We start from the raw sequence: 14165 nt of genomic DNA on the forward strand, positions 1-14165 counted from the left end.
GCTGATGAGCGAGCGAGCCTAATTGGCAGCATTCACGGAACTTGCGTCCGCCTAAGGAGTTGTGATAGCGCAAACAGTGTCTTGCAGTATTGCATTGTACTTTTTTGTAATATTTTTTTTTCATGCGTAGCAAGCGGTTTCTAGAATTTTTTCTTCTCGTTATGCGAATACTACCAATGTACTATTGATGCACTCGCTATTGAAAGTGTTCCGCTGTACCGCTTATCGTTCCTGAAAATATTGTATTTCTTTGACTTTGTATCTAATTATATGCCTGGGATGCTGTATGCCCGCTCCCTGTATGGGTGTGCAGAAGACCTACAGTATTGATAAATAAATAAAATAAACGAATAAATATAAAACGGGAGATGTTTGCATGCATTAGGGAAGGTTTCGCTGTCTCTGAAGTTGTGGTCGGAGCGAGTGCGAGTCGGGGATCGCGCGCCGAGCAATGGAAACAGCGGCGCTAAAGGAATCAAGGTAGGCCGCTGCCGCACGGGTAGTATACGAGCCGCCTTGAATACGGGGACGAACAGGTGGCTCCTGGCGACGACGAGCGAGTGGAGCTAGCTTCGGACGATGCGGTGACGGGCGCGGCAACAACGTTCGACAGAAAGTTCAACAGCAGGTCAACAGAACGTCCAAGGCTCTCGCCTCCAGATTCTTAGAAAGCGCACGTCAGCAACATTTTCGCCTCGCTGCTCATCGATCCGTCAACAAAGCCAGCAATGGAAGAGCGGAGAACGAGAGAGTAGAGAGAGCCGCTTTCGAGAGTGCTGAGAGCTCCTTTGGCAACGCCAGCGCCATCGACATGGTCGGCCAGGGAGACAATCACGGCTCGGCACCTGCCCCTGCACGCCGGTTCGCCCGAACGTCGTCCCGACGAAAGAATGGGAACGCCGGAGAAAAAATGCCAATATAGTTAAACCTAGATGTAAAGAACCTCTATGTAACGAATTCTTGGTTTTAACGAAGTTCTTCAATTCCCCATTGCCAATCCCATTGAAACCCGTGTGTTTGCGGTCTCTATGTAACGAAGGCGTTGCGACGGTTAACCTCGATGAAACGAATCCGAACCCCCCCCTTCCCCCCCCCCATCCGTGTCCCACTATATTTCAAGGCGGCAATTTCAACCGCGTGAAAACGCAAAGCCAATGATCGTATGGAGCCGAATCACTGCCCAGAATGATTGCCGCAGAGGTAAATACGATAAACGGCGGACGATCATGAAAAACGGTTTAGCAAGAAAATCGCCTAAGAAATGCCAACATCGATGCGACCAGCGTTCGAAATATTTCACCAAAACGTGTCATTCGTCCTTTTTGGCCTGCCCCAGAACTTTCAGAGAGCAATCCAGGAAGTGCCCTCGCAATGAGAGTCTGAAATACGGAAGCTGCTCTCAGGCAGTTCTCGGACAGTCCAAAATGACAAAGCGAGGAGGCCACTATCCACGGCAGTCGCTGTTAGTGCTGTTAACGGAAAACTAGCGGGAGTCAATGTAATTACAAACGAATGTGACATAAGGGTGTGGCAGAGCGGATATGACCCACCGGATGTGACGAACCACTGAAGCAAAACAAAAATGTACGAACATAACTATCTTATTAAGGAAGCGTTCGCGCTTGCCCCCACACCTTTTGGACCATCGTTGGAAACCACCACATGCGTTGGTTACGTTTTGCTACTCCAATATACGGCAACGCATAAGACAGGACGGATCAATTCTTCGACGACACCGCGAGCATCGACGTCAGGCGAGCTCCGCCGATCAGATCCTCATCAAGATCAAAGATGCGCTCAAAGCGGCCGCAGCCGCGCCATTTCTCGACGGTCGCTCGATCACAATCGCCGCACGGCTACCGCAGAAGGCCAGGGCAGAGCTGGCTCGCCCGAAGAGAAAGAACGCTTCCGCGAGCACGGTCCCCGCCGATGATGCCGCCAGCGTGCGTCCAAAGCGCACACGCGTGGCCTCATTGAGGCCGCATGACTCATGGCTCGTGCGGCAACGCCTCCCAGAGTAGAAGGCACCGCCTCGTTCTGGTCCCGGGTATCCTCGCACCGTGACGACGAACCTGATGAAGTCCTATTTTTCTCGATCCAGGCCCCCAAGTACGACAGTTCCGCCACTAAGTCGTATACGTGCGGCGAGACATTCTTAAAGGCGGCCTCCTTTATCTACGAGGTGTCTGCGGCAGCGAGCGTCGCTGTGCGTGCACAGCCGAAGCGCAGCGGGCGTTCCCGAGCGAAAAGCATGGAGGCCGAGCCATTGTGAAACTCGGGACGCCCGCTCACGGCAACAGTTTTCTCCGTGGTCCCGCATCACAATCGCCGGACGACGGACGCATGCAATGGCAGCCAGCCAGGGCGCGTGCGCGAACCCGCCGTGGCCCCAGGGGGCTGTAACGCCGTTGCAGCGCACACTCCGGCTCCCCGTAACTGCGCGAGTGCTGATGTGCATATACTCCCAGTGCGCGGCTCGGGCAAGTACGCACACTTTTGCGCAGAGAGGATAAAAGCGCGCTTCCCGGTACCGTTTCCCAACGATAAGGCGGCCGATAGATAAGTGGCGCAAGTTTCCACGGCGACACTCGCTGCGGGCGCGTGCAGCCGCTACTGTCGCCAGGCGCGTGAGGCGGACAAGGTCGCGCAGCGTCGCCGAGGCGCAGGCAAATGACCAGCGACGGCGCCTCGCTGGGAAGCCCAGCAGTTACAGTGAAGAACAAAAGATTTATTGTGACGTTTCGACCGGGACCGGCTTTCCTCTCCCGATTTGATTGTACTTGATTATGGGGTTCAACGCGCCGGAACTACACAGGTTATAAGGCACGCCGTAGTGCAGGACTCCGGATTAATTTTGACCACCCGGGGATCTTTAACGTGCGCCGAAATCTCGTACACACGGGCGTTTCCGCTTTTCGGCTCCATCAGAAAAGCGGCCGCCGCGGCCGGGAATCGAACCCGCGTCCTCGTGCTCAGCCGCACAACGTCTTAGCCACTGAGCCACCGCGGCGGGTACAATCTCGAAGGTCAAATAAAGGCGTCTGCAAGCAGTTACTATGAGACGCCTTTGTCGAAGTTCCACTCCTCCATGTTTACTGCCACCCCGTTTACAGTCTAACCTCGTTGTAGCGAACACTGATATAGCGAACTAAATATGAAGTTTGGTCACGCTTCATTTGAATGACACCTATTATTTTTAAAACGAAACCGAAACCTCGAGAGCCGCGCGATATCGACTGTTCCCGCGATGCTCAAAACTCGACAGCTAGCATAATAAAAGCACAATTAAAAAAAAAAAGTGAGGCAAAATAACCATTCTTTAGTAGCTTGAGGCCCTATATCGCGTGGACACTGTGAAAAACTTCATTCCGCTGAGACTGTGAAAAGCCACCAGGCAAAGGCCAGATCCTCCTTTAAGTAAATAAGAAGGCCGGCTTGTTTCGCCTAAGGAACTTTGTTCTGTTGTAATTTCACGTTCTCCCATTCCGGTCTGTTTAGTTTAAAATGCCGCAAGGAGTCAGATAAGGGCTACCTCGTTTATAGTGGGTTCGAAGCCTAGAACAAATCGTTTTTATCTAGGATTGCTGCGCAAACCAGATTGCCCATTTATTAGAGCTGATTTTTACCTCTACGGTTACAACGAATATCGGATATAACGAACTAGTTTACTGTCCCGACACTACTTCCGTCATAACGAGGTTCGACTGTCTGCTTCTTGCCATCAGTGATGGAGAACATCACGTACCACTCACGCTCAAGCTTTCGCCTTAAACACCTCAGACGAAGGGAGCTGTATAAGAACACATAGTGGCCCGAACAATTAAAAAAACCTATTCTCTACCTTCTTTTGAGACATTTCTCTAACAATGGTCTCCCTACACAATTGATATAATGCCCGTTCCGCGAGCGTCAGCGCGCTAAAAGATGGATGCGAAAGATGACCGGGCGCGTATGACGTTCGCAACGTCAACAGGAAACTTGACTGTTTGACATTGAACGCACGAATGTAGTATAGAGGCAATAAACTTCATTGTGGAGAGCAGACGACTTGTTTGTCTTCCTGAACGGTCGGCGTCCGTATATCACGGGGTGTCACGGGCTTGTCCAATGAATGAATGAATTGATTCATTTAGACAATACAGGTCGAACATCTTCTGTCTGGAAAGACCGAGGGAAGTAAAAGAGGAAAAAAAAAAAGGTTGGCTGGTGGGGTTCGCGAATTTCACCCGTTTCCCGCGCACACGAACAACTTAATTCTAGTAATTTATGGGTGGAAATTTTTCCAGGAGGGCTAACAGGTCTATTCGAAGACGTTTTTCGTTTGCCCGCACTCGTGCAATTTCAGGTCATCTGAGAAAGGTTCGCATTTCTTGCGAAAGACCAGAGGGACTAATACGTTTCGTTTATGTTTCGTTGTGGTTTGAACCAATCATTGTGTGAGCGAATAAAGCGAAAAGTCGAATCAGGCGCCATATGATGTATCTGATCGCGAAGGGCGCGGCAATAATTATCGCAAAATGAAAAATAAATTAAACGAGGTAGATGAAATAATCTATTACTTTTCATTGCATCCCGCCAGCACATCAGAAGCAGAAACAAAAAAAAAGAGTGGCTGTCCGCTGACCGGAAGTAAGTTTTGCGTGGACCACACTGGCGGCTTAGGAAACGTAAAAGCCCGAATGCACACCTAATCATACCCGAAGGGCATTTATCGGAACGCGAACGACCTCTATTACTATATACTTCTGCGCAAAATATATACAGTCAACCGAAATTTCTCAACCACACTGTATGCATCGCGGCATATCACAACTTTCGCTGGCGCCTGCGCTCGCCGGCGCTCCCGAGACCCGGTGGCAGACAGAACACGACCCGCACATTTGAGTCTGCTTGAGTGCGACGCTAAAAAGCCACGCCAAAAGAAAAACAAAACAACATCTCAGCAAAACGACTACACCAACCAGCCGCAACAATTTCAGTCGTCCGTTACTGTGGTCCGTTCTTTCCGCCTTTTGTCGCCTCTGTCGCACACCCAGTTTTTAGGGGGGGTTTTTTCGTTTTTTTTTTAACAGCCACTGGAACTTGGGTGCTCACGAGTTGCAGAGAACTGAGAATCTGGGACGGAAGATCCCCTGCGACTTCCCCGCGCATTTGCTGCTAACAGAGCGCACAAGGTGCGGACGGGGAAGGGCGGCGTGGGCGGTCCTATCTGGCGCACGATAGCCGTTTGAAAATACAGCGCTACCGCAACGTTCAGCATTACGCAAACGTATTGAAGCCCGAACGCAAGTACTATGTACTCCCCACTGCGCGTTAAAGTTATTCGCGATACAGCAATTAGTCCAATGCACTCAGCCGCGCCGAGTTCATGTGCACTGCATGCGGATGACGCACGCCGCGAGTTTCGTTTGTCGAGCTCTGACTGACCACGATCAGGACCAGTCCGCAAACGATCAAGCACCAAGAAATGCCTTCAAAAAGTCACTCAGTGCAGTGCAGTGGAATGCACAGGAGTTCTTTCTGGGGACGGGTACCCTCCGAAAGGGGAGAGAACGAAAAAGGGAAAAAGTAAAAGAAATACCACGTATACACCCACACACACACACACACGAAAAAATTATAAAGAAGTCTAAACGATAAATAAATTTATGCGCAAATATATACAATGACGTGGGCTTATTCAACTGCTTCGTTTATTTCGATTTTTTTTTTTTCTTCAAGGGCATTGTTTCACAGCGGCCGATCGTCGTGTTGCGAGCTGAAATCGAAAGCCGCCGCAGGTTGGAGCTTGCAAAAAATTACCGGCCGACAAGCAGAGTTGTCGGCCTCTCCCGCCGCGCGTTCGCCATGGCTGAGTGTATCGGTGGGCCACGAGTAAGTATAATAATACTGCTGCACATGTTGCTGGGGCTGAACATTTTCGTCTCCCGCGAGTGCATGGCGAGCAACCTCCTGTCCTCCCGCTTGTCCTACGCCCATTTATAACCCCTATCCCCAATGCTTCGCTGTCCTTACAGCCTCTCGTAACCCAAGCTCTGCAATGGAAGGGGGCTGCGTCCCAGACCTGTGCACAAGGGCCGAGGGAGAAAAGACAACTTCTCTCACAAATTTCTGCTCAAAAACTAACTGCAGGGACTCGTAATGGTTAGCGCCACTCAAGAGACGCATGTATATCTTAAAGTGGAACAAATGGTGTACTGCATGGAATGTCTATAATCGCCGATGAGACGATAAATCATCTTGGTGGTTGAGGCTTCTTTATTGCCACGAAGGGAGGGGGGGGGGGGTAGTAGCGGCATCTCTGCGCTTGCCGACGGCGCTGACGATGATGTTGCTTGGTGATGATTACGTCCCACATACCAAATCAGGGGATCGGCCAAACATTAGTGGTAGGAATAAGGATCTTATTTAACTACAGGGTCCTGTATAAAGAAAATTCCCTCTATCTTCAATTTTACATTCAAAATGCGCTTTCCGAGACTGTGCAACGTCGTCTTTCTCCGCCAGTTAGTCGATGATGATTGTAGATGATGGCTTGGTGATGATAAAGAGAGCTCAACCACAGAGAAGTTGATTGATAGTGGCGGTTAAACGTTTGTAGTGTGCCGCAACGAACAGAAATGTCTGCGCGAACATGCATAACCACCTGTATATGTATGCTGCCTCGCTAGACAAAGGTTAATCGGGAATCACCAAGTGGCAGCGCCCCGCTCTCACGGTAATCTCAAGTTCACCACGTGAAACAACGATAATTTTTGTTTCTAAATCGCGAAACGTGTTCGCCGTGTGAGGGGAGCCTGAGGCGACAAACACATTTGTCACGTCTGCTCACTCGAGTATACCGCACGACGCCAGGTGGGAAAGCGTACAAACAAAAAAAAAAAAAAAGCAGTCGCGTTGATCGGAAAGAAAGCGAAACTTTTCCAGTCCCCTTTCCGTAACGACAAACCTCGCAAAGCCGTAAACAAGTCGGGAACAGAGCAGCTGTCTGCCTCCACCCTCACGCAGACGATCCTCGTTTTTTCTCGCGTCTTGCAAAACACCTGCTTCCGCGTCGTCCCCGACGTTGCGCACTGTCCAACGACGTCACCCACTCTTTTTTTAATGGGTGCGCGCCGCGCTGTTGCGGTCGCAAGCAGGAGGCGGAGCCGCGAGCGACCAGAACAACAACAACGCTCGTAATAAGACACAAAAATGAACGGCATCTCAGCCCCCCCACGATCTCCGCCTTGTTTTCTTTAGGGCGTCTCACCACTTACTCCTCGACGCTGAAGACAGACCAAAATTATCGGGACCTACGTCAGCTACGAAGCGTCGTTCACCCGAGAATCGGGAGCACGAAGCCGCTTTCTCGCTCGAACAGTAGCTTTTATGCTTGTTTTGGCCGATTTTTCTCTTCCTTCCTGTCTCCCGTTTCGTGCGGCGCAGTGTTTTCAAAAAACAAACACGGAACTTGTTATTTCGGTTCCTCATGTCTGGAACACCACGTGCCTGATTTCACCTGAAAGCAATAAAGATGTGTTGTTTCGGCTTGTGAGCGCTCGAGAAGTAGAGAGGATTTTGCTCATGTTTTCTTTGACCCCCCCCCCCCTCTGTTTTTGTTTTTTGCGCAGCATATGCCAAGGCGAAGTTTCACAAATACCTTCTGGAGTGTGAGCCGTGAGTTCACCCGATGCCTGTGGTATTCAAGCGACTGAAGCAATTCACGCGATTCAAGCGACTAAAGCAGAGGACACAAAACAGGTATAGGTCGACCAAAATCTTCAAAACTGGGTTACGCTATGATATACCTCCTCCTCCCCACCCCTTCCCCCTACCCTTCCTTTTAGAGTTTCATTGAGGGAAAAAAAAAGCTTCGGATTACCACTTATCGGGCGCAAACTTTAAGCGTCACTATACTTTGAAGAAAATCTTGGCTCGCAAGCCACGAAAAGGAGAATGATAGGTGTCAGCGTGACGCTTTAGACGGACAACAAACTCGTACATCTCAATGCCCGTTCAAACTTGCGACGAAGCGACGCGACAAAGCGACGAAGGCGAAAGCGATCGCCACCCTTGCTGTTCACACTTGCACGCGACATCGAGCACGGGCGACGACTATTTTTTGCTTTTCTTGTTATTGTCTCGCGCTCGGAGTGAGACTTCACGGGAGCTTCGTCGCTTGTGGAGACACAGCATCCGGGTGCTTTGGCAGGATATGACGTCAGGAAGTCTCGCCTCCTGCTTCCGCTTCAAAAGCGACGGCGCGACGGAGGCGACAAAATTTGGTCGAGACCGATCGCTTTCGTCGCGCGACGAAAGCGATGAAAGGCGGCGAAAGCGACAGAAATTTTCGTCGCTTTCATCGCTTTCGCTCGCTTTCGTCGCTAGTGTGAACGGGCCTTTTCGGTACTTTTCGGTTCGTCTGGTGGATTTTACCCCAATATTCTATGCGGAATTCTTGGCAATAGTGTTGGCACTACGAAAGCTTCACATATCGGTACCGTCTCCACTCATAATTACAGATTCCCTATCCGTAGGCTTAGCCCTTTCTTCTCCGAAAGACTCACCTCTTCTACGGACGTTTCGGTCACTTCTGCCACCTCATATTACTGAAGTCGACCTTCTTTGGGTCCCTGGGCATGCGGGAATCACCTTTAATGAAACCGCAGATTCTCTGGCAAGGGTAGCACTCTCCGGGCCTGTTGTCGATGTCATTGAGACGACGCCTCTATTAGCCGCCGCAAGATTCCGTAGATTGTTGAAACTGCAAAGGCAGCACGAATCAGTCCTATTGTCGTTGCGAGATTTCTGTCATCTCAAATTCTCCTGGAAACCGAATTGGTGCCCCTCACGCGACCTGGAGGCGATTGTAACGAGCCTTCGATGTCGTGTGCCCCAGTTGAACAGATACCTCCACAGGTCTCGTCTGGCGCAGTCTGCCATGTGCAGTTACTGTAATGAAGAAGAGTCTGTGGACCACTTCCTTTTGTCCTGTCGACGATTTTCAAGCCTCAGACGTCAGCTCCTTGAGGTGCCGCTTCATCGCCTGGGGTTGGCATTATCAGTGCCGGTTCTTTTATCATTTGGGGCTTCAGAAACTGGATATGGCCGCCGGGATGTTTGCTCTGCTCTTCTGCGCTTCATAGAAAATTCCAAAAGATTCACAACCTAATTCGTATCTTATTCTGGAACCTCACCAGAGCCCTCCAAACGTTTCCATTGCCGTTTTTTTTTCTTCTTCTTCTCCTCCTCCTTCTTCTTCTTCTTCTTCTTCTTCTTTCTTTCTTTCTTTCTTTCTTTCTTTCTCTATTTATTTTGTTTCAATTTTGACTAATTTCCAATCTCGATTCCTCAAAAACAAGAAGAAAAAAGCTTCCAAAATTTTCTAACTTTCCTTGAATCATCCACCTAGGCAGCAATCTCATTCGAATTAGCAACTGATGTTTGGCCGATCCCCTGATTGGGTATGCGCCATTTTGTGAAGGAACAACAACAACAACAACCGGGTGTGTGACGCGCAGGACCGGCAACAAGTGCACCCACCGAGGGACGGGATGAGAAGTACGAGCAGGAAGAGGTCTCGGGGGAGGGTGGAGATCAGAATATGGCCAGCAGAATGAACCTCAGTGAAGCATGACTTCAGCATGGTTGGAGGCACATGGAAGAGGCCTTTGTCTTGCAGTCTACTGCAGATTACGCTGATTCACAGGAGGGGTGTTCCACAAGGTTACTCCCTGAGCCATCTTCTGTTCCTCCACCCTTCCTTCTGACGATGCGTGGAGGATAGGACATCGCGTATTACTACACTGAAGTTGACCCAGTAAATTATACTGCATTTTGAAAATAAGGGCCACTGTATTAATACAGCGTTGTTGCGCTGCAGATGACGGTAGACTGAACGGGTGTTCCACGAGGTCACTCCCTGAGCCCTCCGTTCCCCCTCTTCGCCTCCTGGCGGTGCGTAGTACACATAGGGAACATAAGAGAACGGGACATCGCGAATAAGTTCGTCGAAGTTGGCCCTGAAAATTATTAGGTGCGGAGTACTTTAGGACCGCACAATGTCCGTCCGCGTCCGTGCGCATAGCATTTACAATCGCAAAAACTCACACAGGCACCAGCAGGATTCAAGCCTGTGTCTCGTAGACCAGCCAGAATTAGTGTCAGTTGTCTTGCCCATTGGGCTACGACCACTTTTTTTTCTTTATTTCCAGACAAACACCGCTGTTACAAACATAATACACAACAACAAATCAAACCCATTACACTAAGACACAAAATCACTGTTCCACTCTAGGATAAAGTGCCGACTGCTAAAATATTTTCATTTGTGTTAACTTCTCCACTTGTGACAACCAGTCTGGAACCATTGGCGTGCCTTTTGCACTTCAATAAAAGATAATATGGTCTCTCGGAAATACTCATTTACTCACCGCGCATCAATGTCCGAGTGGCGGACTGCCATTCGGCATCTCCATATACTGTGCAGACCTAGTAACATTATTAGATCTAGAGGGACGCCATCATCATCATGTTCAACGGACAAATACCGAACAGCATGGGCATCGATGTTTTTTAGCGTACGTTGCAGCACATCCCAGAAGAAGACCCCGTCCCAACAGTCAATGAAAACGTGTTATGGTTTCCGGTTTGTTGCATAACCAACACTGTTCACCCCACGGCATAAAAAGTCCCTTTTCTTGCATCCATGTTTTCACAAGGAGTGTCCCGGTGTGTATATATAGTTGAAAGAAAAATGTCTTACATCCCGGTGCAACTGGCATTGTTTTAACGCATCTCGACCCGTGCCAGCCGAGTGAGCAATTCTGTACATAGGAATGGGAAAAACGGTGTCGCGGAGATCTTTATACAGTTTCTTCCTAGTGACATGCACTCAAATACTCTAACGAAAACCATGCGCATAAAAAACGTAACGAGTCCATAACTTCTTTTAGATAGCCACGGATACCACCTGGCATACACAATGTCGTAACGGACAACTCAGGCAAAACCCTGCCTAATCTCACTTGGCAAACGGTGCGCAAAAAGGGATCCTTTACATTCCTCCAAAACAGAAAGCGGTTTGCCAACTGACGTAAAAACGGCGAGTTAGTACCCAAGAGACAAACGGTTTACTCCCTTCCATGTAACGGTGCGGAGTACCTTAGGACCTTCCAATGTCCGTTCGCGTCCTCCATCCGTGCGCACACCACAATCAAGCGAACACCACAATCAAGCGAAAAACCAAGCGAAATTCGATTTGAGCCGTGAGTTGCAGTTTCATTTAAGGAATAATCAAGGTGCAACTCACGGCTAAAATCGAATGACGGTCGGGGCACTTGGATGTGATTTCGAGTCCCCGTACTCAGCACCCTCGCCATCATGCATCCATGAAGTGGAGATGCTGCAATTTTTTGAATTACACGCCATTGTACTCATACAACGTTTGCGCAGTCGATCGGGCTCAAACAGCGGTTGCTACTGCACAGTCGCGGCGTCTGCTGAACTCCCGGCTTGACAAGCGACTCGCGCGGACGGAGGCGCATACGCCAAGGCCTTGTGTCGCGTCGTAAACAGGGCCAGGCGTCGACCTGTAGAAAGCCCACGATATCTGCGTCGTGCTGCGCTTTTAACGAAAAGAAAAGTAACGGCACCACCACAACATACCGAACAAACAAGAGTGTCGGGAATAGAAACAGGCCTTAGAATCGTAACGGCACCACCACAACATACCGAACAAACAAGAGTGTCGGGAATAGAAACAGGCCTTAGAATCGCGAGCGTGCGCACGCCGCTTCTTAGTTGCAAACAATGCCGGTTCTCTACAAACAAACAAACAAACAAACAAACAAACAAAAAACATTTCACAGGGTCACGAAGAAAGGTCTTTCACGAAGAACGGTTTCTGAAGCAAGACGGGAAGGCTGCGTCGAAGGTGACAGCAGAGAGCAATACAAAATGACTGCGACGGAAAGCTCAACCGTCGCCTCAGAAATAACGGAGACCTTGCTGGTCCCTCCAGTTAAATCATCGTCCACAGTTGTGAAGCAAAAAAAAAAAAAAAAAACAATAAACAAAACGGAAACACAACATACGGCCCTGTGTACTTTACCCATCGGTGGGCCCGGGAATCGAACCTCCGGGGCGGGGTTGGAAGTGCCCAGCATACAGAATTTTGGGCTACGACCTCATCGCCACCAAGCACGGGAGAGGTGACAGTTCAGAACGCCGAGAGACAGAGAGGGTAGCCACCTGGAGAGGGCGCAAAGAGGGAAGGAAGGGTGACGCACGCATCGCGGCGGCCGTGGTGCTGCATGCTGCCGGAGCGACGCGTTCGGCCTTCATCAAAGAGGGCCGGTCGAGTCTGCCAGCTGTCTGGGCGCACAGCAGCGCTCCGTTCCGCCAGCCCACAATTGATGGATCGAGGCTGCAGGACGAAAGAGGAGGCGGCCTCGGCCGGGCTTTGGCTGCGCTGTCTCGGCCTCCTTCCGCTCCCGATTTTCACTCACAAATTAAAAAAAAAAAAAAAAAAAAAAAAGAAGGAAGAAAACGTTCGGCGGCCCCGTGAATAGCACCACGCCCCCTGCGGATATCGGCGACCACGCGATGCAATCCTGAGGTAAGGTAAGTTTGCGCCAGCTCGAGCGCCTCCAAGACGGAAAACACAGGATGAGATTGTGACTTTACGACGTTAAATAAATAAACCAGCAGTGTTTATTCCCTCTCCTATCACTCCCTTTATGTGCGTTCTCCGTGTTTCCTCCCAGAAGCACCAAATGGGCTCGTGCTTAATGCTGGAGAAAACAGCAACGTACTGCTATCGGTCCCCGAAATAGGGAAGGGAGCTTGGGAAATCACGTTGCGGGGTCCTTGTATGCACAGGGCGCGTACACCGTGGCTTCACTGAGCTGAGCAAGGCTCTGTGGTAGTCAGTCGCGCTTACACGCTTCTGTAGCGGCAGAACACGTGACCGGCCGCAGTGCACGGTGCGGTCTCAATCCATACCGCCGAGCACGCGCGCGGTCGCCGTCAAGCCCTCTGCGCATGCGCTCATATTGCCGGGATCGGCGCTTGCCAAAGAACACTCCAACCGTACACATCAAACAGTGCAATATGTGAATGTACACGGCCTTTCAGCTTCCGGGTTACGGCCCGGGTCGATGAAACCGTCGCAGTTGTGGCGGCTCCACGTGCCTTGAGCGTCGCGTGATCGATTTCTCCGCGCTGCCACGTTCGATTTGCCCCGAGCCAAATGGCCCGCCTTCCTCGTTCCTAAACATACTTTTTATTCCAGAGCGTGCTCTATTTGCCTAGATCGGCGTTGAGTCGGCGTAAACGCCGTGTACGATTTCCCCTTTCCCTTCATCTTTCTCGCTTGGTGCGCTATGTAACCGCGATAAGATAGGCCGTGTTTTGGATTGCGCTGCGCACGCGCAGTCGGACCGTCCTGTCGAGCGCGCCACTTGCATTGCCCCCGGCCCCGGCCGTTGACAAATTGACTGCCCTCAGGACGAGGAAACGAAGTAGTTGAAAAGGTGAGCGGGAAACGCCAAGCGCATGATTAATGCCTGTGCTACACGGCGACTTTCAATTGACAATTGAACGCTCGCCTGCAAGTGCGCCCTGTGCATTTACAATGGGACACTCGATAGACAATTGGTTCAACGGCCTTTGGAGGGCCTTTGAAACGGGGGTGTAGCACAGGTATAAAAGAAAAGGCAACTCGGCACCCACTGTGTCGCGCATGCGCGGTTAGGCCATCCTGTCGACTGCGCCACTTATTCGCCACCAGCACAGTCCGTTGACGAAATGACCACCTCCGGGACGAAGAAACGAAAAAAGGGGGGAAAGCAAGGGGGGAAACGCGAGCACACGTGTAAAAACAATAAAAACAGCCCAAGCGGCCCCCATTGAGCTTCGCGGGCAGCGCCCTCAGTCGGCCGGCCGAGAATAGGACAGAGTTTTTGTTTCCGTTCTCAGCGCAGGAACGTGCCGCTTCTTTCTTCCCCCGAGGGCTGCACGGGAGGCGGCACTCTCGTGGAGGCCTGCCGACAACGGCCAACAGGGCGTTCCTCCGAGCCTTGGTCTCGTCGGGGCGGCCGACTAACGGCCTCGGGTAAATAACACGCTTGCGACGCCGACGACGACAAAGAGGGGGGAGAGCTGCCTGGAAGCTGAACGCC

The 14165-nt window shown here is 50.7% G+C and overlaps 1 protein-coding gene across 15 annotated transcripts in view; it reads right to left on the minus strand.

Moving 5' to 3' along the window:
* Window positions 1-14165, minus strand: part of LOC144149839 (MAP/microtubule affinity-regulating kinase 3-like) — a 133506-nt gene that overhangs the window by 98957 nt on the left and 20384 nt on the right. The window contains exon 1 of one of the 15 annotated variants that reach the window (XM_077681521.1): window positions 12095-12112. The exons of 13 other annotated variants lie outside the window; for them this stretch is intronic. The gene's annotated coding sequence lies outside the window, so the exon portion shown is untranslated. Of the gene's footprint in view, window positions 1-12077; window positions 12113-14165 lie in introns of those variants that run through there. One more of the 15 variants, XM_077681520.1, reaches the window with a different exon arrangement.

The sequence above is a fragment of the Haemaphysalis longicornis genome, unplaced genomic scaffold, assembly GCF_048455015.1.
Source record: "Haemaphysalis longicornis isolate Haplotype H1 unplaced genomic scaffold, Haemaphysalis longicornis Haplotype H1 scaffold_8, whole genome shotgun sequence".
NCBI classification, from domain to species: Eukaryota; Metazoa; Arthropoda; class Arachnida; order Ixodida; family Ixodidae; genus Haemaphysalis; species Haemaphysalis longicornis.